Source organism: Haliaeetus albicilla, chromosome 24 (assembly GCF_947461875.1).
Source record: "Haliaeetus albicilla chromosome 24, bHalAlb1.1, whole genome shotgun sequence".
Lineage (NCBI taxonomy): Eukaryota > Metazoa > Chordata > Aves > Accipitriformes > Accipitridae > Haliaeetus > Haliaeetus albicilla.
Window position 1 is genome coordinate 15,637,586 of NC_091506.1, and position 27,684 is coordinate 15,665,269.

Sequence of the window (27,684 nt, forward strand, 5' to 3'; positions counted from 1 at the left end):
ACTGTTTCTATTATAGAGATAAAATTAGGTATTTGGGACTCTCATGATTTCTTGAAGACCTCTTTCCTTTGGCTGTAGTGAACATTGCTGGCTAGGAGCGTCATTGAGCGGTGTTACGTGAAGTCGCTTCTGGTATCGTCTCTGAAACCCGGGCTGTGCGGTGTGAATATCGGTACACTGTATGCTTTTAGAGCCAATGTTGGTTTATGTTGTGTTGTCTTTCCCAGCAGTCCTGCTTTCTCAAATGGTAATTGAACAGCAGCAGTCGAAATACTTAGCTGATGGAGAACCCCTGGACACTCCATGGGCAGTTATTCAAACACTTTCTGAACCGGTTTGCCCCATTGCTGATTTATTCCAGATCCATTGCGAGGAATTTAAAAAATGCAAACTGTAGCGTAGAGTTCATAGCGTGGCTCACAGTTCTTTTTGGTTTGGTTTTGTGTTTTTAAAGCAGCCCATTCCAAAATGCCATTTTTTAAAAGCAATTTTTGGGGGAAAGTCCTTCTCTGGGAGGCACACCCTGAGCAAAGGAAACAGTCCCCGCGATACGAGGTGATAGTCTCTGGGCAGTTCCTCCGGTGACTCCCAGGTCCCCAGTGCCAGGTTACATGGGGAGGACCGCTTTCCGACCCCCCACCGCCCAGGCTGTCCTCCGGTTTTTCATAAAGAGAACTGCGTCTTTACACAGCTTTTCTCAAGCGTGGGTTGGGACTTGCTTTCCATGACTACCGATTTCAGAAGAGCTAATGCTTGGTAGGCAAATAGTTTTAGACCTTCTCAAGTAGCTCTGCTTTGTAAATCGGCAGCCTTGGAGGAGTAAAGGGTAATCCCTGAGCAAACTTGAACTGGCCGTTACTTGGGGCAGGGAGATTGAGGTCATTAATGCTGTAAAATACTGTTCAGCTGTATTTTTGTGCTTTCCTTTGGGTGATAGGATTCACAGCATGAAAAAGAAAGTTGTTACTCAGCAAGACGCGAACTACTAAATATCTGAAGAAAATGGGGAAAAGACCAAGTTATGGTGGGCAAGTACATTGACTGTGTTAGCAGTCTTCACTGGTGTTGACTGACATTCATATAAAATCAAAGATCTGTGTATTTCTGCATTTATGCTTTCTGGACAAAAGCATTCCCTTGATGATACTTTCATCTTACATATAGTACATTTGTGGGTGAAGAGCCTGTAAGTAAATCAAGTTTGAGGACTTAATGAACTGGAAGTAAAACCATAACCAGAGAAACAGCTCAAAAAACCCCCCACTATAAAGAAAACAGTGCAAGATGTGTCAAACATAGTTTTTTTAAGAGTGAGTGTTGCTATAGTTCTCAAGCAGGCAAATGGTTGCTTCTGTCAAAGACAGTATGTCCATTGTAAGCCACAGTGCCATTTGATTTATATATGTACAACTATGCAAATGCCAATGATAGTAGTCTGGGAGCAGTTCCTTGGTAGTTATATACATGATATGGAATGCTTGTTATGACCTCTGGCAATCCCCAGCGTGCATGATGACATGCTTGTACCTGAAAATAGGTGATAAGATTTTCTTTTAAAATTTGTAAAAGTATTATGATTTGCATTGCATTATATATATAAGATTTTTTTTTTTTTTTTTGCTACAGCGTTCTAAGGTATATGGGAGTCTGAATAGCTGATAAAAATTATGGGAGAGGGTGCAATGCCTTGGCATAAGCAGCAGCTGTACACATCTTAGGGAATGTGAGGTGGAAGTTTCTTCATCCCAATGCCTCCTGTAAGAAGGCAGTATGTGTAGATCCTGCGTAACAGATGCTTTGGAAAAGAATGACAGGCGGACTTCATGAACGGAGGACATAATTCATTCATAGTAAGTACAAGGTCTGATGTACTAGTGTTGCCTTTGCCATGTCATTTGCATGCAATATATATTTCTATATGAACATGTCAAATTCTAAGATCTTTACTCAAACGTAAGGTCTTTATTATAGCAGATTAAAAGCAGAATAAGTTCTAATGAAGCCAGATGTAATAGGAACTGAATATGTCCCTTGTTCTTACATTCTACTGGATTTTGTTGTTACCTTGTTAAGATTCAAAATGTGTCTTCAGGATTTGGCTGACTGAAATGATAGATTAGTCATTGTGGAGGATTTTATGGCTAATACATCACTTTTTTTTTTTTTTTAGGAAGGGATGATATATGCCTTTTCTGGAGGGCATTTTTATCATAGAATCTGCTTTAATTTGTAATGTAGTTTCTGATCCTCTCTGTGGTTAGAGAATATGTGGAAACATCTATGCCTTGTGTAGACTCTGTCATCTCTCATGTCTTATTGTCCTCCTTGGTGGTGTGTATTTTGAATACTTTAAGTTACTATAGCTTTACTATTTTAAAGCCTGACTCTTGAAAGTAGAGATCTTGTAAGAACCCTGGCTTGTGGATCTTACTGTAGGAGATCTATTGCCAAGTTTAGTGGAACTCCTTAGCATAAACAAGAGTGGCAAAATTTAAACATCTATGTGAGGAGCCAGCTTGACTCTACGTTTCAAAAATCTAGGTGTGCAAGATTATGAAAAGATGTGTTTTCTTCACCTTATTCTCATGAACAACTGAAGACATCTACTCTCCATGTCTAGGTGAACTTCTGGAAGGAATAAAAGACCAGTATCAAATGGTAGCCAACTCTTTCCCTCTATGTCATGATCCTAATGTACTTTTATTATACTTTGAGATCCTAAGACTGTGTTGATCTGCTACATGATTATAAAATGCTCCAGGACACCTGTGTAAATAGCAAACAGAGGGGCTTTTTATAGATACTAGATCTTAGATAAGTGGCTCTAAGAAGTAATACAGGATCCCAGCTGTAAATCCCTTCTATACATACCATGTATTTTTGGTTGTTTGTTTATTATGAGAAGTACGGAAGCTGTTCCTCGTAACATAATTTTTGTAAGGCTTGCATATGTAAATATTAAATTTTCAAATATTAAATGGAGAAGCATTAGAGAAACCACTAAATGAGTAGCTTCACATTCCTCATTCCCGATTCTGAGGCTGATTTCCTTAAATGTTGCTCCGCTAACATTCGAATCTGTGTGCTGTTTAAGCCTCAGAGAGGAACTATGCAATCCCTCAGCCCTGGCCCTCTCTGGGTGTAGATCTCAACCAGCAATCTTTAATGGTAACAGATGTTTGCTGGAATCCTCCTCAGGGCGCTGCTGTTCTGGGTCAGGAGCTTGCGGTGTTAATCAAAGCACCCCATCCGTCAGTGCCCACTGAGGATCTGGCCCTCTGCACAGACCATATTTTTCAGGGAGGTGATTCTGGTGTAGGATTCCCCTGGGACAAAATCAGTAGGAACTATCCCATCTCAGCTCCATCCAACAGTAGGAATGTCCTAGTACAATTAACTTGGCTTGCATTAATGAGAATAGACTAGAATCTGGAGGGGGGTATTTTTTTTTGTTCTTTTTTTACAAATCAGCTAACTTGTGAGAAGGAAACTGGTTCCAGTGGTCCTTGGTAGGTACAATTCTGGGCTGCCGAAGCATTACAGTCCTCAGATTCCTGACAAAATGTCCCTGAAATCTACAGGAAGGTATATTAAATAGTTCCCCCTCTATACTTCCCTGGGATGGTAAGGAACTACAGTGGTGAGTGAACTGTTGTTTACCAGTATTTATGGAGGAAGGTTGTTTTACATTATTGCTTTTTAAGTGCTTAATAGGGCACCTATTAAGAATGAATCATGTTTTTTCTTCCGAAAATAGGGTGAGGAAAATTGAGGCGAGAATACAAAAATGTGGATGTGGCAATACTGGCATGATACTGTTCCTGTTTGTACAGTGTTAGCAGATGATTCTGCAACCACGTAGCTGTAATTAATAGTCTGTGTGTGGCGTGCAGCCGACTGACCCATGACTTCCCATGGAGTCAAGGTTTCCTTCTCCAGCCATTTCTTGCAATACAGTGACGAATAAATGAGTCACGTGGGACACTTTAGTCGAGCACCTCAATTAACAAGAAAGTGCAGGGTAAATCCAGTGGCATTGATGAAACTTCTGTTATAAAGAAGCGGTGTACAAAGAAGTAACTTAGATTCCAGGTGCTTTGAATTTCTTAAACTTAAATGATCCATAAGTAAACTAGCTATTCATGATCTCATTATCACCCAAACTGAAATTTATTCAATGGTAATGATATACCCTTTACTTCGTAGGGGCAAATGGGCAATAATATCAAGCGTGCTTAGTTTGGACACAAAAACACGTTATGCAGCGTGGCTTATAGGACTTGAAGTGGCAGACCCATCGACGTATTAGAATAAGTAACAATATGCCACAATTAATTAATCCAAGAAGATTTTTTAGTGATTGTTAATTTTTTCCCCAGTACTCAGACCGATTTGTCATGTTGGTGTTTATTAATTTAACATTTGATCCGAAAAAAATTCCCCAAACTTCAAAGTTCAGCCTGCTCTTTAAGAGCAATCCAAAAATATGTTTCTTCAGGCCCCAGGCATTTCTGAAGTAGCTGAAGTTAAACAAAAACCATTTCTCTCCAACTCTGCAAATGTTCTAAAAGCTTTAAAGTGGTTCCTCACAGGGAGCCGGAGCAGAGAGGGAACCCCTGGGTTATTTTTGTTGCTGTGCAGTGGCACATGGTTTCCTGGAGGAAAGCTCCAGAATTATCGCTTTTGTGTGTGTTTGTGTATGTTTTTCCTTCCTCTTTTCACCTCTGTCACTGTGCTTCTCTCTACCCCTGTGCTTGGATCCCCTGTTGAGAAAGTCTGGAGAAGGTAGGGGTTAGATCATCCTTCCAGCAAGGATAAACTGAATTCATGTCTGAATGAGAAGATGACTCATGTCGGATGTGATTTTTTCCTAAGCTCCGTGTTGGAAGGGATGAAGAAGGACTTTCTTTTCCTGAGGAGCTGCACCACCACGCTGGGGTCTGAGCAAAGTATTTCCTTGGTGTGTTTCACTTTCATAAACCGTGTTTTTGCTCTGCAGTAAAACAGCATTGGTAAACCAGTCTGTATTTTGCTGGTTCCTTTTGCTGTTATAACGGCATCCCTGAGGTTACGAGCGCTGTTGAGAACTCTTCGCTGGAGTAATTTTGGTGTGGTCTTTTAATTCATTTTCCCAAGCAAAGACTGGTATTCGCATAAGATGACAACATGGCTAATCCGCCTTAAGTGCAGGCTCTGAACATATATTGGCATTTCTAAGGGAATTGCTTCATTACTTCGAGGAGGCCCAACTCAAACTAGTAATTCTGCATCCAGTTTGGTTAATATTTGTGTTTGTTTAAAGCTTTTCCATTTACAGTTCACTTCTGGAAATTTCTGCCACTGCATTCTGCCTAGTGAGAAGCCCTTTCAGCTCACAGCGCTGTTTTAAATGGACTAGAGCGCTTTTCAGGACTTGGTTGTCACGTAGTGCGTCTCGCAGCGGGGAGTCAAATTAACTTCTCCCAGACAATTGCATTGTATGTTAAAATATGCGCCCTTGCACTTACATCATACGATAGCTAGTTGTGCCACATCACAGACAAGAGTTTGACATATGTTGCAAAATAAAAGTTGCCAGTCATGGACACTTTTTTGGGTGTTTTCATCTCCAGCAGTGCTGTCATGATCTCTACCAGCAGATCGTCTCCCGCTGAGAGCATAACACAAATACCGCCAACACCCTGCTTCCAGATGTGTTACATGGCATCGAACCAGTGACAAATGATGCTATTTCCATCTTGCATGATAACTGACAGCAAGGAGGGCACCTTGATATCCTCAAGCATCAACACGCTTATTAAGCTTTTTGTATGAGAGGCCGGTGGCATTAAGGGATGGGGTTTGTTTTCTGTCACTACTCAACTGCTTTTCGCCAGCCGTGGCCTTGCTGAAACCAGCCCTGGCCCGGACCCCCGGCGTGGGCCAAGCTCTCACGCAGCCACCTCCCAAACCCCTAACCAGCCCCCGAATTTGTGCGCTCAGCAGCTTTGGTTTGCACAGGCGCTTTTCCTGGAGAGCAGGGGGAGATCCACAGCCCCCCTCCAGCCACGCCACCCTCCCGCGCTGCCGCAGAGCCATCGTCCTGCCCTGGGAGCCAGGCTGGGAGGGCGAAGGTAAAGCAACGCACCGGCAGGGAGGGTTGAGCGGTGGGGTGCGGAGCGGGGCATCATGCTGGTGTCATGCTAATAACATTGGTATGTTTTCTACCACAAGCATTTAGCCTCCTGCTGATGTCATGGTGCTGATATAACATCCACTGCTATGTGGACCCACGGAGTTCCAACAAGCAGCCTTTGCTGCTGCCTGCATAGCTCTGTCCAAATATGCTCTCTGGCACGCAAACACTCTCATTTACACCTGTCAATGAAACAGGGAAATACTAAAACTTACATTTTTTGCGCTTGAACAGTAAAACTCAGGTCATGCAGAATGTAAAGGGCCATGCATTAGTTGTAAAGCTGCCTTAAAAAGAGCCATCCTGCCCAGGAAAAGTAATTTTGGTCCTTGGAAAGTAGTGAACAAAGTGGCATAACCTGAATGCTATTTACTAGCGCACTCTTGAGCTCTCTCTTTTGGAGATCACTCTTGTAATGATGAAGAAGCTGAGTTAGGGTAGCCACAGCCCTCTCCACGAGCCAAATGAGTCATGCTCCCACTGAAATGGAAGTCAAAATACTGGAGGCTGTAGTAGGGACTGCAGGTTTGGGCATTCAGTTTCCTTGTTCATATATTATTGTAGAACAGCTCTGCTGTGGTGTTAATACCTTTGCCTTATACTCACAAGAGAAGTAAATGAGCTTTATTTGGATTTTCTATGGAAGAAACAGCAGTGCTGTTTTACTTGTGGCATTTGAATTACCTTTTCAGAGCTTATTTGACTGCCTGCTGCTTTTGAGACGGGCAATAGAGCCAATCTGGTTTTGTGTGTTGAATATTTTACAGTAGTAAGAAATATGTAATTAGAAGGGAAAATATTTAAAATAGCTATATGTCTTAATGTCAGTTCAGGTTGGCATTTGTGCATGCAGCTTCCCTTTTCTTTTTCTTAGTCATTAATCATTATTAGTGGAGATATGTCAGAACTTATAGTTAGATTCAACTCTTACTGTGTTTCTCATTTCTTGGTAAGTTTTGTGTTCTGGAGCTCTATGTAAAGAAAGTTAAGCTGCTTTGGGTTTTGTTTTCATGGTGTAACAAAAAGTGACTTGTGGCAATAGATAATTATAACAGATAGTCTCTTTTCCCCTGGGAGGTTGAAATAATACATTGGATAATGCATTAGTGATGATGCTTTATCTGCTATAGCCACCGGTGTGAAAAAACTGGACAAGGGTTTCACATCTTTAAATCTCTGATGCTGCATGAGATAATGTTGCTATGAACCCGCCATCCATTTCTAACATGGATGTCCTTTGGGCTCAGCAGTTAAAACTGTACAAAAAAAAAAAAGGAACAGAACAAACCAGATGAAAATAGACCAAGAAGGTTACAGGTTACAATTAGCCTAATCAGGAAATCACACTGTGCAGGCTCTTTTCCCTTTTCCTCCTGTTGGTGCCAAAGGAGCAGAACATCCTATATTGGGGAGAGAATGCCACTATCGTTGGGCAAATACTTTTGAAAAGCTCAAGGAGCGTCACCTCTTGAACTTTCCTTTCTTGGTTATTTTAACTTGAAAAGACTGTAATCCTGGGATAAACCTTATGAAAGCTGGACTGCAGGTAGGGAGGTTTGAACAGTTACCCAGGCACTCGCTCCCAGGTCGGTGTCCCCCTCAGTTGCACATCATATGCACGGTGTCCTAAAGCCAACCCGCTGTTCATCACACACAATAGTTCTGGCACCAAGGATGGGGAGACGAGTGAATCCGCAAGATTGTTAAGACATGGCTTTGTAGCTAATACAAAATCTTGCCAGTTGTCTGGAAAAAATGTCACAGTAGGTAGGCTGTAAATGCAACTGTATTTTTACCTACTTCTCTGATTTTTTAGAAAAGTGATTTCAAAACAAAGCCTTTAGTAGAACTCAAGCTGACTTCATGGCTACGTTTTCTTTTCTTCCTCTCGGCGTGATATTGCATCCATGGTTTACTAAGTGGTGCAATTTTGATTTTTCTCCTCATCACAAGTCTAATGGGTGAATGGTGATAAGTTTGTAGCTTTGGAGAGATTTTCTTGGCAGTTTCAGTCTATATTTCTGACAGGAAATCATTTTCTCCCTTGAATTATGATTGCTGGGTTACATGAGTGCAGCCTAACCACCGCTCAACTGCTGTTTGTCTGCTGTCTTTCTGGTCTTATGAGAAGGCCAAACTGCCCCAATGCGAAACATAAAATTAGATGAATGCTGCAGGAAGGGAACAACAACATGATTTTCTGTGATCTCCTGCGATTTTATTTTACCACTTCTTATCTGAAAAGCATCTTCAATCCCACTTGGAGTCAAGAATTAAATTTGTTTAGAGACAGTTCTTCCCATATATGGAAAACAAATGGAAGTGACTCCATTTATGTGTTTTTTTTAGTGGAAGATCAGTATGTACTGCTACAGATGTTTGCAAATGAGCAAACTAGCAGAATATGTGGACCTCATCTTAGATCTACAGAAATTTGCCCCGTAATGTGGCCTGTATCATTTGGCTAAACTTTGTGCAGTCCACATCAAATGCATAGTACTGACCTTTCAAGGGTATAGACCTTAAATTTGGGGTGGTGTCCATCTATAAATTGCTGTGGGTCCTACTATCCTACTTGCTCCTGAAAATGGATAAATTTAACTCTTCGTATTGGAGGCAAATCCAGTGTTTGGAGGCAAATGATTTAATGTGAAATATTATTACAGTTTAAATTTAGAAGAGCAAGCAAGATCAGTTGTTTTAATAATGACTAGCTGTGTAGATGGACAGACAGACAGCAAAACCCATCTCTTCTAGCACAGTTATGTCCCCAGTTTTACTGTCAGCACCCTGGGCCCATCGCTAAGGCTCCGGGCATGGCTGTCGGCGGTGTGCGGGCAGCAGCGCAGGTGCGTCTCCTCTTGCAACTTGCAAGTTGGTGAGACAGACGACTGAAGAGGAGCAAATAGAGGAAACCATGACCCGAAAATCGTAAAAGTCTCACCTAACCAGTGCCAAACACAAAGCAGGACTACCGTTTCTATCCTAACTTTCTTCCCAATACTGTTTAATGAAAATCATCACGGTACTCGTGCGAGTAACGGCTGAGGAACGAGAGGGAAGAGGGGCTCAGCCCTGCTCTGCCAAAGCCCAGAGAAGCTCTGTCCTCGCCTTCTGCGGGCTCCTGGCCGCAGAAAGCTACAGCTGTCAACTTTGATGCTCTATTGAACTTGCTAATGTAATTGTAAAGATCATCTTGAAGTAATTTGATTTTTGTCTTCATAAAGTCACGCAAGTGTTGCTGATTTGTGTACTTGCTGTGTTTATTTTTGTTGCAAGTTCAGTTCTAGTCCATTTAATCAGTAGGCCAGAGGGTCATCTCCCCTCTCCCGGCGCCAAGCCATCAGTAATTTCCCCATGCAAAGTACAGTCGGCTTCAACAGCGGGGAGTGAGCTGTGCCCCTCCTCAGTGGGCGCTGAGCCTCCCATGCACCAGCGCCGGGGTCCCTGCCCAGCCCCTCTGGGCACTGGGGACAGCAGCCAGAGCAGAGCCTAAATCCCCATTGCATGGGCCCTGCTGTCACCTGGGAGATGTAAGATCATGTTAATGCAAAAAAATCTTGTTAATTCTCATGAAATGCATGCAGTTATAACCCTGTTAACAGCACAGTATTCATTAACTGAGTGGTGCTTGGATTAGGTACTTATTTAATTTCCCTAACACATGTTCATAACCCATAGCAACTCAGAACATGGCGTGCTCCAGAAAAACTGCAAATGAAAACTGAATCAGGAGTCCTGTAGATTTTCTTAAGGAGAGAAATTCTTCAGCCTGACTAGTCCAGTAGCATCTAATCCCTGTCCCTAATCGTTTTGAAGTCCTGCCCAGTGATGCAGCCTGTGTTTTCTCCGAGAAGAGGAGAGGTCAGCAGGCTGAGGGAATTTAATACATGAAATCTGGACTATACCTCTAGCTCTTCCAGATAACACGCTTCTTAAAGGCTGCCAGTCTCAGTTTTCTGCGTGAACGCAGAGGATGGACGGTATAAAGTGGGGTTTTAGGGAAAGAAACGCACGGAAGGCTGAGTCAACATAGTAGTAAAGGTATACATTAATAAGCATCTTATAACTAATTGTTTCTGGCTCAAATACAAGCAATACAAGCTCTAGTCCTATTTGTTGTTCTTGAATTAGACTTGCCTTTACTTGGGAACATTTTACTTAACAAAGTAGGTTGATTTTTATCAGATGAAGATGTTTTTTGTAAAACACTGTTCTGACATAGAAGTGGTTATCATAAATGCTCTCCCGACACTGGAATTTTTCTGTAATGATAAAAATTTTCATGACAATGGGATGCAGTAGGTTAACATGGGTTTTACAAGCATTCTGAGTTTCCTAAAATCCATAGGAGATCATCAGATGACGCAGTCTGTGTTTCCCATACTGTTAAGAGTAGTCTGCCCAGCACAACTCAGAGAATGAGTTAAGTACTCAGAATACTATAGCTGTAGTGCTGAGGTGCTCCACACAGGCTGATTAGGGAAAAATCAAGCAATTAAACTGCAGGTAAGGAATAGGAAACCCCTAATGCTGGTCTTCGCAAGACTTTGTTGGTAGCTGTGAGCTGCTGCAATATGGTTTGGTCAGATGGATGTAGCAGCAAAGTGCCCCGTGGTGCAGAAGAAGATGAAGCTCCCCCAGCCCTACTAACCTGCTTTGGGGAAAGGATTCCTGGTGGCCTAAGAGAGGATTCTTTGTACTGCCTCAAACGCATCCCTGACCTCTCTGTTTTTGGGGTTTTGGTTATTAAGCAGGGGTAGGGAAGCAGGAGAGGAGAGGAGTTATTTCTGACCTGTGTGGATGTCCGGCTAAATCCCTAATGCCTGACAGTGATCCAGGTGTGGGTCTGCAGGAGTTTGGAGGAGTCTGTGGGCAGTACGGGCAATCCTGTTCTTATTATGTAATGTTATTATTAGAAAAAAGAGAATAAACGGGAGTGGTAAAGGCATGCTGGAGCTGCAGGGGGGAGGAAACCTGCAACGCTGAGGGTGCTGAGTGGAAAAGTTAGAGTGTGTCTGTCTGTCTGTCTGTCTGTCTACATTTCATTTTAGACTATGTATCTGCAAGGCTGGAAAGTCATCACCAAGAGATTATTCTTTTCCATGTGTTAGTACCTAAAATCATCAATCAAGACACCTCTCAGCTGCTTCCTAACTCCCATGCCTGGGAGCGAGCAATGGGCTTAGATTGGTAAGTAGATGGTGAGATCAAATATGCAGAGTCCATCACATCGTCTTAAATGATGTTTATGAGCAAGTGCCAGAGTTTGCAGTATAAATCCAAAGACTTAGAGGAGTGCTGCTGAAATGTTTGCTCACGGACAATGAATAAATTGGTAGAAAGCAAAGTATAGTAAAATATGAGCCTCTCAATTTAATCAAAATTCTTTCTTAACCTGTTGTCCTCAAGTAGTCCTGGTTTTTGAGTTGAATCAATACCACCTTATTTTGCGACAGTGACTATTCATTCTATGTGGAAGTTTTACTTCGGTGATTATACATTTAGTGGCACTCTAAGTGCATTGAATAAAATATAAACCCAGTATTCTTAAATAAGTAGCAAAAATCAGAGAAAACAAACACTTTTTCTGAACTGGGGTGTGTTCACCAAACACCTTGTTAGTGCGTTTCTGATTTTTTGCCACTGGTGGACTTGCATCCTTCAATACAAAGAACCACTACTACAATTTTATTTTTTAATTTTGATGTTAGAAAACAGCTGTGTGATTTGGGATTGGCTTTAGGCTTTAGTAGGATGCTGTTGTAAACTGTGTCGTCATCGTGACCTTGATCCTGCGGCTGGCACATGCGCTCGAGTTAGCAGTGTTACATGCGAAGAGAGAGAAATCTGGTCTTTCTCAAAAGATAGTTACCTATGAACGATGTGGATGTTGTTAAATATTTCTGTGCTGCTACAGATCAGGTTTAAAAGAAAACCCTTTCAAACCTTTTTTTTTTTCATCGCTGAATTTGAACAAGCTGCAATCTATGCACCAAGTAGCGTGAACGGTACTCTGCCTACTCGTCTATGCTTTTACAAAGCACAAAGGCTCGTACCAATGTGGATAAGAATTATTTCATGCACAATGCCTTTTCAGTCTGACTTCTGTTATACAGAGGTATTTGAACTTGCAGGGTACTAAGAGAAAACACATGGTCAGCTGAAACATGAGAGAGCCTTTTAAGCAGCGTGTCTTTTAAGTCCGCAGCCATTCCCCATTGGTGTGGGAGCCGTCAGCTCGCCGGCGAGGGCGAGCCCTCGGCAGTTGTCTGGAAAGTCACCAAAGCCCGGGCGCGTCGGGGAGCGGGTGGGTTACCGGGAGGCAAAGCCCCTCCGAGTCAGGGCTAGGTTGGGGCTTAAGGTAGTGGTGGGCTTCCAAGGGCGCCGTCTTCGTGAAGGAGCGGACTGGATCACTACGGGGTTCCATGGCGTTTCTGTAAAAGTAGCGTCCTGGCTGAATTCCAGCTTAATTAAGGTGGAGTGGGAAGAGCTGACGGCTCTGTGTGTCTCCCACCTACTTTCTGCTTTCATTGGTAGAAATAGCCAGTGAAGGGAGCATGTTTTCTTTCCCCGTGTAGAAGCCTCAGTTTAGGGTGGAGGTGCTTTTCTTTGACTTCACAGGAGACTTTGATGATGTGCCAAGCTTAAAAAAAAGGAGACGCTATTTTCCTACTATACTCTATGTCTTAGATCTGATGAGAAAAAATGATTTTCTTAAATTGCATGGGATGTTTGTGGGATTTGATCCCTGGGTAATAGCATGTGGTTTTAGGGCTCTGCATGTCTCATTAGTTTTACATAACCTCTTGCTCTTTCCTGATACCGCATCCCCCAAACTTTTCATCCTTCTCCCACTTACGTCCCTATGCCTTGCGCTGTCACCACCCACCCCCTCTGTTTGTAAGAACATCTTCCCATTTTTGTAGTAAACAGACACTTACTTTTTCTTTCTTCAGGAACTGCCTTTATAATAAATCCTTCCTTCAAGACTTCTGTTGGTAAATCCCTTGGATCTGTACATATCTGATGCTAGACTTTCAAGAATCTGGTGGTTATCTGTTATGTACTATGCTGTCAGCACACTTAAAGACCTAAAAATATTTTATTAATGTAGGGCTATAGCACAATTCAGTAACAGTGTCTACCCAACAAAGAGCAGAGCATGTTATGATATATTTGGGACACAATGTCCCAGTCGCAGTACATTTTGTAGTGTGGTCAATCTATACTTTCCTTGGGGAAGGAAATAAATGTGAACTATTTACTGTACAGAGCTGAGAATGTTGCTGGTACTGGATAAATTGCAAAACAATATAACTGCTTCTCCAGCACTAATGATCAGAGCCATCCCCAATTATGCTAGTGCCTTGGGCAAAGAATTTTTATAGTGTTGCTACTCCAGCTTAAAAGACCACACTATCCGCATCCTAATGCAGCCATGGCTATTGCCCGGCTAACATCAAGAGCCTGCTTCTTAGGCGGCATCAAGGTACCAGCACATCTCGTTTGAGGCTGCTGGAGTCACTTATAGGTAAAGAGGTTTCTGTTGAGGGCAGAAAGATGTATTAGCCCTAATTTTGAAGTGATTACAACTGAGCATGAGAAATCTTTTTGTTTCCACTCCACTTAGCAAAATGCAATCAATTCCATATTTTCTGTGAAACAATACTCTAGATGACATCACAAACCCAGCCTAATGCCTGCAGTCCTGGGCAGATTTGGTTGGAGACAGATTTTCCATGTAGCCATTTTGTACAGCCTCAGGACACAACCAAAAATCCCAGCTCTTTTGAAGGCAGAGAATAAATAACTTTAAATTTCTCCCATTGAATTTCGACATGTTTCTTTTATTGCAAAACTTGGATTTTCATGCCCTTATTTGAATTGTACATTAAAATCTGTTACTTGCCAGCATCCCACCCACATATAGTACTACATCTCATGGAAGTCATCACTTAGTTGGAAATGTGTGCACCATATGCATACTCTCAACTCCAAAAGTAGCACCCAAGGGTTTTTTAAACTCAGCCCATAATCTACAGACACAGTAAGAAAAATATAAAAGATAAAAGAGAAAATTTTAAGATGCTATAAAATCTTTTAGAAACTATTTTAAACCTCCCTCTGTTATAAGGAGTCTGAGGAACATTTATTTTTCTCCTCAAACAGGAGAAAAGATAGGACACTGTCCAAAAACTTTTGCAAGCATTTTTATTGCATTGCAGGAATAGGAAATGGGAGGCTTGGAGGGAGCGGGGCGGGGGGTGTTGTTTGTTTTCCTAGCTAGAGATATCTAAAAGTTTGGAATCCTTATGAATAACATAGACATTGACATATTTCTGGTTGGACAGTGTCAAACTAGCAGACTGTGTGGAAGCTCCTAATTGTACATCAATATTATAACTACGCCATTTAAAAGAATGCTGCATATAATGCTGCTGATGATACCTTTGTAGCAGCTGCAGTTACTCTTGCTTAATAGAGAAGGGTTTCCTGGTCGTACATAACACTTCTGCAAATCAGTCACCTGCTTTAGGACCCACTGTAGCCTGCAGTTCTTTGACAGAGAGAAAGGGAAGCTGCCCTGGAGAAATGACTTTCCCTTTCTGACACTGTGCGTTAGACGGGAGTTTGTTATTCTTTTGAAAATATCTTAAATATTACGAAGAGGACTAAGGTAAAAAGAACGTTTATAAAAGGAGTTCAGAAACAAGAAGAGGCAACTTGGGTATCAAATATCTGCATTGTGGATAGTTCTGGTCGGGTAACATTTTACATCCTGTTGGCTCAGATCTGTGTGACTACACAAGGTAAAAGGCGAGGGAAAGTCAGGCAAGTAACATTAAACAATGTTCACTTTATTTTGATAGCTGTGTGTGCATCTTTTGTTTGAAGCAAGAGATCAAAACCTAATGCCATCACCATATCAACGTGTTCCACCTCGTTACTTTGTGTTGCTACTTAAAAAAACCCAAAACAAACCCACAACAACAACAACAACAAGATAAATGCACGTTAGGAGATGGAAGCAGCTGGGGTCAGCACTAAAACAGTTGAGCACATTTTGGTAACTACTGGCTTCAGTAACAGGTAACTGGTGCCAACCATACTGGTGACGTGGGCTCGGCTTACTGCTCACAGCTCGCACTCTGGAGAGGCTCTTGGTCTTTACTGAAACTGTTTTTCTCTCCTCATTTTAGCTCTCACAGTCACTGTACTTGTTTATGTGTTTTTGCTGTTCCAGGCAATAGCTCATTATTTAATCAGGAAAACTTTTTTGGTAGTTGTTGGGTTTTGTTTTGTTTATTTGTTTAAGGGCACACTCATGTGTCATTCATCAACTTGAAACTGGGTGGGGGGGCAGCTTCTTCTCCTCCTTTTCAAGTTTCATAAATGATTTTGGTGACTCTCTAGCAACCCTGCTGGTGACAGTCACCTGCACACTCATTATCTTCATCAGTTTTCAAGTAAGAATTTCCAGGGAGTTGTTAATTAAATCCCTGAAAAGACTGGGCCTTGTCTAAAACTTATTTATACAAAAAGCACATCTCATAGACAGCTATTACAATTAAATTATTACATGTATTAAAATATAGCCAAATGCTCTTAAAAACTCGGAACACATGTAAGTACAGATGTTCAGATCCTAGACTAAGGGTTTGGAAGAATTTGTTCTTACAAGAAGATTGCTCCGTAGCTGCTCGCTACAGCTCTTAGCATCTCCTCCTGCTGCCCTGGTACCTGTTACCGGCCGACACAGTGCAGGGAAGAAATCACCTCTGGATGGGTAGGGATCCCTGTGTTCCCCACACTGCTATAATACACCTCTTGGTTTAAATTCCTGTGGCTCGTGGAAGGTGGAGAGCTCACGGAAGGATGTGCGCCTGGAGCAGGGAAGGAGGTGACCGGCTCCTGCTGCCTCTGCTGTGCCCCCCTGCAGGGTCGCTGCTCTTCAGGCCCCCTGCCCACGCTGGCAGCCGCCCTGGCTGTGCTCAGGGGACGCTCGGGACATCAGGGAGGGGACACATCCCTTTCCCTTTGCTATTTATCCTGCTGCAAAGATCAGTGGGGCTTGAGTGAGTGATGCTTTGGTGTCTCCAGGGATCCCAAGGACCCCAGAGCATTGGATGAGCATTTCTCCACCGACTGCTTAAACTACCTCCTGTGTAGCTTTATGCCAGAGGAGCATCACAAAATACAATCCTAATACCTCTCAGGAGCTGATACATTTCTTTGAAGGTAAAAAAATCCACAATGGATTTTTGCGATTAGATAGATAGATGAACTCTTTGCTGGAATGCTGATTTTTTGAATTCCTACTGTAGGAGTTACTGGTTGCTCCACTTACTGCTCTTATGTTTAGCAACATCACAAGAGTTTTGTGGGTAGTGTCCTTTTTGTTCCTGAGATTGTAGCTGGCTTGTATCTGGAAAGGCAGACAGGAACCAATAGGTCCCTGGCCTAGCACTGGCTTTAGCGTATTATTAAAATAGTGGTTGTGATTTTCCAACTTTAATTAAAATTAGGACAAATTCTGAGGCCTTCACACGAGGAAGAGAGCGCGGAGTGCGGTGCTGGCAGCTATGCCAGAGCAAGAGCCACCACCTCTCAGCAGGGTAGAGGCAGCCCTGTCCCATGGAGACCTTCTCCTGGAGAATGCTGAGCTTTGCACAGCTCTCGCAGAAGGTAAAGGGAGCTGTGTTTTCTCAGAACTGCTGACATCAAGGCCTCTGTTTTTGCTGATTAAAGAAACACTTAAAGTAGGAGGATGATGAATTATAGAGCCTCATTTAAATACATGCTATTAACACTCTACATTACAAAAATTAGGATGTGTCTTTCTTATGCAAACAAATTCTAAAACTCTGTTAGTCTCCCTTTAAGTTGTTTTTCTTATTGAGAAGGTAAATTTCTGAAACATGATTTGCACTGAGTTTATGTAGTTTGCTTAAACATTTTCAAATTGAAATGTACTTGAGCTTCTAAGCAATATGTAGAGGCTTCCTTGCCATGATGTTATTACCAGCTGTCTACATTTTATGGGCATTTTGCTCTATCTCACTAGTAGCGATCTTGAGGGTGCTCTCTGCAGAATTTTGTGTATTGACCCAAATGTTTTGATTTTCTTTTTTTTTTGGTGAACTTTATATTAATTTGTATAATTGATGGGGTCTTCGACTGGCCAGAGAAATTTGAGAAGTGGGGAGCCCACTCATCTTTCTGCTAGCTGCCATGATGTGACCCATACGAGTCACTGTGGCTCTTGCAGGGCTGCAGGCTCAGTTACAGGCGAGCTGCGCTTGACTTGGAAGAACCAAGTCAATACGGGTGCACAAATGGTGTAGACGTGGGTGTCTCTGCTCATAACTGCTTGGGGGGTCTGGACTGGTTGTTTTACCTGCTCTAAACTATGCCAAGTGGCCCTAGGGACTCCGGGGACTGTTTCAGCAGGTGGGAACCCCTTTATACAGGGAGATGCCTTTTTTCTTGGAACAAGACAAGTGCAGGGGCCCAGCAGTGTTGTATCAGGACATCTGGTAGCAACACGGCCCACCACCCGGCATCTGGACATACAGTCCTCTTAAGCCCTGATGAAGGCATAAAAGTTAAATCGTGGCTCTTTTGCTCAGCACGGAACACATCCCGCTTTCTGAGCAGCAGAGAATGCAAATATATTGCAAGAACCCCACGGGCACAGGGATCGTGCTTTGTCCAAGTCTGTACCATGGCTATCGCGCTGTGGGCTCCACTTAGGCTGGTGCCTCGTTCTTTTGTAGACATGGGACATCAGGGAATTAATTTGAAACAAGTTTGTTCTTGGTTATTTCTGTGAGAAAGTAGCATAGTCACAGATGAGTGAAAGATCTGATATCTGTTAAAGCTCCTGTTGAGAAATAGAGTATTACAACTGACTTAATTTGAGTATAGGAATTTGGAGGAAATGTACAAGGAAATACATGTAATATATCAAATTATGTATGCCATCCATGGGGAAAATTTCTTAAGCATTGAAGTCTACATACTTACTGCATTTCTCTTAAGGAAAAAAAATTTACATTTTCCTTGTAACACACGGTGCTGTATTTGGATTACTTGTGTTCTTTTTGGCATATTCCTATCTGCGCACTCTTTTTTTCAGCAGAGAATTAGCCTGATTAAGAAACAGGGTTCATACCCTTGTATGTTCCTCTGCCATTGGAACTGAACTATGTTTTTAACACTTTATTTATTCCTACCTTATTTACATAATTGGAATTTTTCAGTAATATTTTTATTGCAGAAAGAAAGTGAGAAATTGAGTGTTTTAGCCAAATTAGCCTACTTCATGTTAGTTTGGCTAGCATGTTAATTTTCTCAGTTTGATCTGAAATAGCAATTACGTCATGATGAAAGTCAAGCATAGGTTTTGTCTATACATTGCTTGTGTTTATTAGTGAGTTTGGTGTGTGGGGGGTTAAATATTATATTCACTTGATTTATTATTATTATTTATGGCACAGCTCTTTTTGACTGTGTATCCATGTATGTATATGCATATAAACACACACATATGTTATGTTATATAAAGGATGGCAGTGTGTGGTAGTAAATACATTTCTTGGCATGAACTTGGAATGTCAGCAATACTCATGAGTAGCAAATTTAATTCTTGCCAAGCTAACATAAGAAGATATGCAAATATTTAATGTTATATATAGTTGTTTTATGGGCTGCTATCTGCACACATGTTGTCTTTATACTGCTTTTGTTGGGAGAGAGATAACTTTTTCTTCAAATTAAAAATCTGAATTAAAATTTTGTGTACTGAGGGGAAGCTGCCATCCAATGACTGGTCTTTTTCCTGAAGAAATCCTTCCTGTTAATGATGGGAATTAGCTCAATTAAGGACAAAGAAAAATAGGGACAGAGTTTGTCTGCTGCTTCCTTGGGTCATATCAAAGTCCAAGCCTGTAAATACTTATGTATGTATTTAACTTTTGTACTTTGAGTACTCTTAATGATTCAAATGAGATTCTTCATGGCAGAGTAGTTAATCATGGGAAAAAATGTTTGCAGGTTTGGGTCCCAAGGCTGTTTTTCCTCTTCAGCTGCACCATTTCAACTTTTTTGTATTCTCTCATAGCCCTCATGTGTGGAAGTAGTATGTAATGATCAGGTTATACCATGTCTTACAAAGCAATAGCAAAATATTTTCATACGTAGAAGAAGTGATTATTTTTCTTCTGGGTGTCTATGGTTGATTTAAATATTCCTTTTAATTCAGCTGCTTTAAAGCATTGATTAATTATATGGGAGAATGGTAGAAATCCTAAATGAAAATTGCAGGACAGGGCCACTCATTGGAGAAGAATGAAATACAACATGTTATCGTGATGAAGTAGCTGGTTTAATTCTTTATTTTTAAACTCTCATTTAACTCTACTGCGCTGTCATATATTCTTTAGGAAAAAATGTTAATGCTGATTTAATATGCATGTAGTAACCAGAATCTTGCAAGTGATGTTTGGGTTGATAGGACCCAGCTGTTCGATGGCATTTATAGGTATGCTTAATGCAAATATTTAATCCTGGTTCATCTAAAGATGGTCTATTAAAAAACAAAATGAAACATGGTGGATAAAATAGTAACATCTCCTCCCTTAAATGTATCAGATAATGTACTCTTAGTTTAGATACTTGTATTTCAAAATGTTGGTTTTTTTAAAAAAAAAATTAAGTAGTGCTCTAAGGGAAATGCAGTGCTTATATTCTCCTGCGTGTTGCACTGCAAGTGGTTTTGTGTGTCGTTGTGGTAGGTAGCACAGTGCTAGAGCAAATGGACTGCCATTTCAAATTAGCTTCTAAGTGCTTTTTAATATCTCTTGGAGATGAAGGGGAAAATGGGGATTTTGTGATTTTCATCTTGATAAACAGGACGGTATTTGCGTAGAATTTATGAAATGCTTCAGTTTAATACTGAGTTTGTTTCATCAGCTGTTTATCTGGAGAATTGCTGAGAAATGTTGCACATACCTTTTGGGTTATTTTAAATCGTCAGATTTGCTTTAAAAGAGGTTTTAATCTTTATCACATCTGTGGTGGATTTACTACACTTCCTGTAAAATGTTTTCTAAGGTAATGAATATAACATTAACAAAGACTACTTTTTATGTGTCAGTCAACATTACTTGATTTTTTTCCCCTCTTAATCCATTAGCAGTTTTTTCACTTTTTCCTGAAATATTTTTACTTGAATGCATTTTAAAAAGTAAACCAGATGAGATGATATATTTTCAAGTGAACCACCAAAGGTACTTGGATAGTAATATAAACTATAATATTTGTTAAATTTTGATACAAGCATGCATTTAAGTTTCTAGAGAAGTTTTTAAAATTAAAGAAAAGAAAAATGGGTATATGCATTATTACCTGTAGTTTAGAATAGCCTTGTGCTTTGTATTCTGCCTATGTTTGTATCTTTTCCCAGAATATATTAATCTTTTCTGTATCTCTAGTTTATAAATGCAATTAAGGAGAATATTATATATGCAAATAATATTACATGGTACATGCTTTCTTAAATATTCTTATCATCCATCTGGATAGATGCAGAATGTATATTTTTTATATGCAGCAATTCATACTAGAGTGAAACACCGCTCTTTTGCACTTGTCCGGCGTTGTGGTGGCCTGAGCTTTCTGCCATTACTTTTCCATCTGGAAATTCAATACACCTTCCCATGGGCTGCCTCTTCCCCCACTGCGCAGCTCTGAAAGGTGCTGGTGGGGGGAATTGGCCATTTTCCTGTTGCTCCAGAATGGCATGCTGTGATTTAAATAATCCATCCTTGAAACTTAGACCTTTCCTTTTCGGTAATAGATTATTCCTAAAAGAACCTTAATGAGAGTGCCGGCAGGTAGTTAACAGCAACAAAGGCAATCTTTCTGAGTATATGTCAGAGTCATAAAACTTAGGAAAGTAAAATATAATGAGGTTTTTCATCTTACTTGCAAGGTGAAAATGATAGGGATAGAAATGAATGAATTTGAGGACTTCACGGACTACTGTTTATTTACTTGATAAATGTTACAGTTTGTGCCACATGCCAGCGGAGCAGTCATTTTTCATGGACATTTAAGCAGCTGTTTGGTCTGACCCGTGAGCCTGAGCTCAGACGTAGCCATTGCTGCTAAGCCTGGTACCTCCCCCAGTTCCAGTGTTTAACAAGTGCCGTGAATGCAATTCCAGGAACCGTTCACAGTTGAATGTTTGCCGACAAACTTTTCTTCTTCCCTTGTGTCAAGCGCAGCCATCACCTGCCGTCACCCCCGTTAACGCTGACAAATACCATCACGAGAGAGAGAAGAACCCCCCTGCCTCCGGTAGGACTTGCCGTGTCCTCCTGGGCTCAGGGTTAGACACTGGAACGGCTTTTCCACGCGCAGCAAGCGGAGGCGAGGCAGGCGCTCCCCCCGGGGCTGGGGCAGGGGGGTCCCGCAGAGTGGCCGGAGCGGAGACGCGCCGGGGGCTCGCTGCTGCTGCGCGGGGCAAGCGTGGAGCCCTGGCCTCCGACTGCTGGTTCATCTCCCTCTTGCCCCGCCAGAGCAGCAGCTCTGGGTCTCCCACAGCCAGGCTTGAATGGCCCAGGTTGTACCCTAAGCCAGGCACCTCACAAACACCCTGAAACCTGCACTGTCGAACCCAGACTTTTGGTAAGCTGAACTGCGGTGGCAGTGAAGTTAGCTCTCTGTAAGTACTGCGAAGCTCCGCGTGGAGCTTGGCTCGGGTTTGTACTTGTTCAAGCTTTCTCAAAGGGTGTTTTGGGTTGAATTCTTCTTGGGACTTGGACTAATACGGGAGTGAAGACAAGATGCCTCAAACGAGGCAGTGACAAATGCAAAAAGAAACAGTGAAAAACGAGAAGACAAGGATCTTAAGGAAAAACCATAATAAACATCACATACAGGCTACCCACTTATGCCAGCTCAGCTTTCGGGGTGTTTTTCTAGCCTCTTTTAATATATAGCACAGGCTTCCCTTCAGTTAGGAAAAACATTAAAAATATATTAATCATCCTTAAACAAAAAAACATGTGCTTGAATGACAGGGGAAAAGCATGCAACATCAAAGTAGATGCTTCTGAATTTTGAATACCCCCTCCGTACCCTTCTCCTGAAGTAATTCCGAAAATTTACAAAACGTCTCTGCGATCCCCAAGCCTGGCACTGGCGCGTGTGAGCCACTCTGCACGGCAACAGGCCAGTCGAGCTCCAACCAGCCTGCGGGGTCCGGTTACCTGTGTGTGGGGGTGTTTGCAAGATGATGTACCTAGGCCTAAATAATACAGATTTAGCAAAGAGTTCTCGTGAAGAGGACTCTGTTTTCTCTTGTAGCAAATGAAATGGAGTAGCTGTGCTTTAGGAGTGAAGGAGCAGTATGACCTTTAGCTTGCCTTTTATGTGGGGAGTTGTTTGTCATCCACTGCAACAGCATTCAGTGACGGAAGGGACAAGAATGCGGCAGGGTAACAGGAACAAACCTATTCACATGCAGCTTGTGGGTGTCTAAACAAGCTGAATTGGAGCTGTAAATGTAGAGCGGTTGCTGTATGCACCAAAACTGTTCGTGTTCAGCAGGCACCGAAAGGTCTCTGTTTATGCAACTTTAGAACAAATCAGGATTAGAAACGCAACGTTTTTAGCACTGGGCAAAAGGTGAGTGGTTCCTATTCCAACAAGCTGACTAGCTAAGGCTTTGCACAGTGGCCTGTGTTAAGTGTAACACCCTGATTTAGAAAGACTTAAACATGCATTTTGTCTGGCCTCTAGTCAGAAACCATGCAGGCATTTTAAATAGCTGCTTCGCTGGTGTTCTTGAGCAGAAGATGCTGAAGATGCTTTCTGAACTAGGTCCCGATCATACTGTCAGGGGGAAGAGAGAGGAAGAAGCAGAAAACTGGAAGGGAAAAAAAAAAGGATTTCAGGATAGAAATTTGTGCATACTTACTTTCACATGCAAACCGAGAGAGTTCCCCTCATGTCTGAATAATTACCTCAAATTTGAAATGACTGTACTCAATAGATATTGTACTTGGGAAAAATGGGCTGATGTTAGAGGAACAGGCTATTGAGTTGAGTGTAAAAGAAAACAGATTTTGAGAATTTCTGCTTACTTTGGTTATTATCATCTGTTTGATATAATGTTTGTCTGACAGAGAAACATTTTGAGAACAGGACCTCTGAGCTAGTTTAAGGTGAATATTTGATGTGACTGGCATAAGACATTCATGTGTGAAATAAACAACTAGGTGCTGTGTTTAGCAGGAAGGAGAGTTAGTTTAATAAGACACCAGAGCAAGTAAATGAGGCTATGGGGATCACCTGTCACTTTGTGGGTGCTTTCCACCCATGCATGAATCACAGCAGCCACTGGAGAGTCTCGTCCTATCCCAAAGGTAAGAGGCTGCACCACGGCAGCTTTGTGGCAATTTATGTGCAATTGCTAGAGAAGACAAGGTCGAAAAGCTGTATTTTAGCCTGGGAGCAGAAGTGGTGAGCAGATGGGGGAGTTAATTCCCCAGCCTTGAGCCACCTTTGAGATAGTCCAAACTCTAGGAGCTTCCCATTGGTGCTGGGTAACAGACTCCTGCAAAATAGATTGCTTTTTCCATGGTACTCCTCTGGCAGAGATCAAAGCAATCAGTCCTCCCCCAGTAGTACAGATCCTCAGGCCCCTGTGCAGAGAAAACATCCCCTTCCCCTGTTTCAGTTTTCTCAGACATGTAGAACTATTCTCAGAATTCCTGTTTCTGGCCTCATTATCTACTTTGTCTATCTTGTATTGTAGCACTTTATTTTCTTTGAGCAACGTATTAAACATGCCAACATATCCAGCACAGCTAATTTGCAGACCAACAAACTTGTTTTCAGCACCTTCTAATCTCTTAGAAAAAGACTCCGCTTTATTTTCAATAGCAGAGACAATCTGTGAGGAGTCTAGTCTTTCATGTATCAAATCCTGCTCTGCAGCACTACTTGTTTCACATCTAATATACCAATCATCTCCCACACAGGACTTGCAAGAGTGGATACAATTCCCTTTACTGGAGGCTGCTGGACTGCTTGGGTGGTGTTGGAAGTTTGTTTTTAAACACGATGAAAACAGAAGTCCTGCTTACCCTGTTCTCAAGTGTCACCTCAGCAATCATAAGGAATTTCCAAAAGAGTCACAGCAAAGCGGCCAGAGAGCAATGACTGCATGCTCTGACTGTCTCTCCCTTCCCTGAGAGCTGATTGGGAGGAAGAAGTGAACCTTGGGCCTGTGGTTTTGAAAGTGTAATAGGTTAAAAAATGAACTAGATACATTAATGGAGGCTGAGTCCTTCAGGGGCTGTTAAAATCTATGGTCCAGGTGCAGCCCCCAGCTCTGGATGTCCTTATGCTACCTTAAGATTGGAAGTTAGGAGGGCAGCTGTCGGAGGGGGTACCACTGCGCACTCATCTATAAGTGTATCTTCAGATGGTCCCTACTGTCCTCTCCTTGTCTGCTAGGGGCTGCTGTCAAAGGCAGAATACAGAGCTGGATGAACCTTTGATCTGATCCAGTACTGACACTCTTATATGAAAAGCTTGGGTCTTGTCTTCTGAAGGAGGTAAGCAAGTTTCTGTTAAAAAAATTAGAGAGGCGACTCACACTGTTTGAGATACACATCCCTGTTTACCATCCTCCTGGCTATCTGTTGTAGAAGACCTCAGAGGCTGGAGAGCACCAGGAACATAAATCCTGTGCTGCAGGGCATAGTGCATGCAATTATGGGTCTAAAAATTCCCGTAATGCATCCAGTATTATCTGCCACTCCTATCACCTTGTTCAGCCCCTGAAGAAGACAAAGATAAATGCTCTTTTCTCTCTCTGCTAATTGCAGTGAGGAAGGAGATAGCTGGTAAAACCTACTGATAAGATTTAGACAGAGGTGCCAACAATTCCCAAGAAGATGTGGAACATAAAATGTAAAGCTTTTCCCAGAAGAGCAATTTCTAGCCACACTGCTAATTCTGCAAGACAAATGCAAGAGAAGCACTTACTGTTTACTGTCTAGAATAAACTTCAAACGCAGTGCAGACCTCATTTACTCACTAGGCGTGGGCAAGGACATTGCTGTGATGTCAAATTTGTCCATCACTGCTATAGCATGGTTTACTTTCTAATTTATGAGTTGTAATTTGTTATGCAGTTTCCCTGTTTCCAGACCTTCTGCATGGCACGTTGCTAATGAGCTTTCCCTGAAGATAGGTATTGATAAATGCTGGGCAGGCAGCAGGCTGCCCTTTATAGCGAAGCTTCCTCCCAATAAAAGCTGTAATGGCAAAACTTCTTTGAAGCAGATGTATTGTAGAATCAAATGGGATCAATATATCCTGCTTAGGCTGAAGACAGTTAGATGTACACTGAGCAAAGCAGAGGTGGATTCCGAAAGAGATGTTCCAGGTCTCGTATAATGGGGATTATGAGACCACTGAGCCTTATAAGATATTTTAAAGCCTATTCAGCAAGCTTGCTGGCAAGCCTGCTGCATAATCAGGTATCAAATGGCCAGTGGTGTGGAGTCTGTCCTGATAACTTCTTGTTTACTGTGGTATTGAATACAGGAGTATCCACAAGAGCTTTGGAGAGTGCTACATGAACAGTCCCTTGCCCACCCTGCCTATGTGTGAATCGCCTTTCCCGTGGCGTTCCCATCAAAATCAGAGCCTGCCACAAGTGGCTTATTTTCCGTGACTGATGAGGCTTTGAAAGGAAGATATAAAAAAGAGTTAATGGAAGCAGGGGGACATTTCTGAGTCAGTTGGCCATGTAAATTTTGAGTGGGGCTTCCCAAACATAACTTCAATATTTGAGTTAAGTGAATTAACAAGGAGCTATTGAAGCAATGAGCACTGGATATTTGGCTGCCACGTTGTGGTTTTGATCATAAGCATGGTGGAAGGACTGTACCAATTTCCTTTCTGTACTAAAAAATCCTAAAATACCCCAATTGTTTTTTTTTTTTTTTAACTTGTGAGATAAACTGTAACTGCCTTTTTTTTTTACACTGATTTTACTCATTCTCTTAGCACTTCTCTTCTGTGACATGATCTAATTCTACCTGCTTTCCTAATGGTAAATGAAAACATCCTGGGAATGCAGTATGGACACAGGCACAGGCACAAACTTTAAAAGCAAGGAGTGATCAAAGACAGCATTGGCTAACCACTGAACAATTTCTAATTAGCTTTCAGCTATCTTTATAGAGAGAAAACTGACTGATAAAGAGTAATTATTCATACAGAAGCCACATAATTTAGAAAAATAACTTGTAAAACATAGTAATCAGGCTGCATTGCACTCTCTTTTTTAATTAGAATTCATATTTGGGATCAGGGGGAGGATTCTTCTTGTTAAAAAAGGAGGGAAGACGGAAGCTATAAGAATTAGAGAAGAAAAAGCATAATAATTCATCTGGTTATCTAGATAAATCCCAGCCAAATGTGGCATTCTTACCTTGACGCATCACTGTGAAGAGCTAGCCTTGCCACCGAGAGCTAGAATATCTTTCCCTGTCTAAAAGGAGGCACGCAAAATATTCTAGATGGTTTTGCCCTGTGTAGCATTATGTGAAACAAGTATTGCACAATTAATTTGCTTTCAGCACATGTTGCAAGAGCCACTAGACCTCCAAGTTCAATGCAGAATTTAACCACCTCTTTCCCCAGGATATTAGCATATATTTGTCTGGGTGGTACTTCATTTGATTTTTCCTCTCTGGGGTTTTAAACATCTCTAGGTCCTTTCTGATATTTGTAGCACTTCCTAATTAATGTGCTGCACATTTTTAGTTTATGTGCTGTGTGCTGCGTCTTAGAGATTATTAATAAAGATGTCAAATAAAATTGGTTTTAGCATTTATCCATCAATAGCTTGCTATTGCCCTTATAAAGACATTTATGACAATACACTATATCCATTGCATTTTTTCTCTCACCTAAAATTCTGCTGCTGTATCAGTCTTGGCAGTTTCTAATGGAATCTTTCCCAAATTACAATTAAGAGTCTGATATTAAGAATCTGGACTTTTGTATATAATTGGATTTTAAAAATCTAATTGAACTAATGTAATTTGGTTTTGTTAGCTTGTACAAAGCAGTGTAATGATTTTCCCCACTTACAGATTTGGTTGGTGCTGATTATTGTGTGTCATCATGGCAAGGCTCTTCATTTTCTGTTTTGGCTGTTTGTTTCATTGCTTTCTAAAGGTAGATTTATTGCACCATACTTGCATGCATCTTTTCCCTCCCTTTCAATGATTAGCAATACCTTAGCTTTCCTGCCCTCCCTGCCCACTTGTTGCCAATTCCTGCTCTGCTTAATCTTTGGAAAATGCTCAGTTATTTCTCAAAATTCAACTGATACTGAACATTTTTTTCTGTTATAGTAAATATTAATTCTCAATATTAATACACTGTGCTTGGAAAAGAATATTACCATG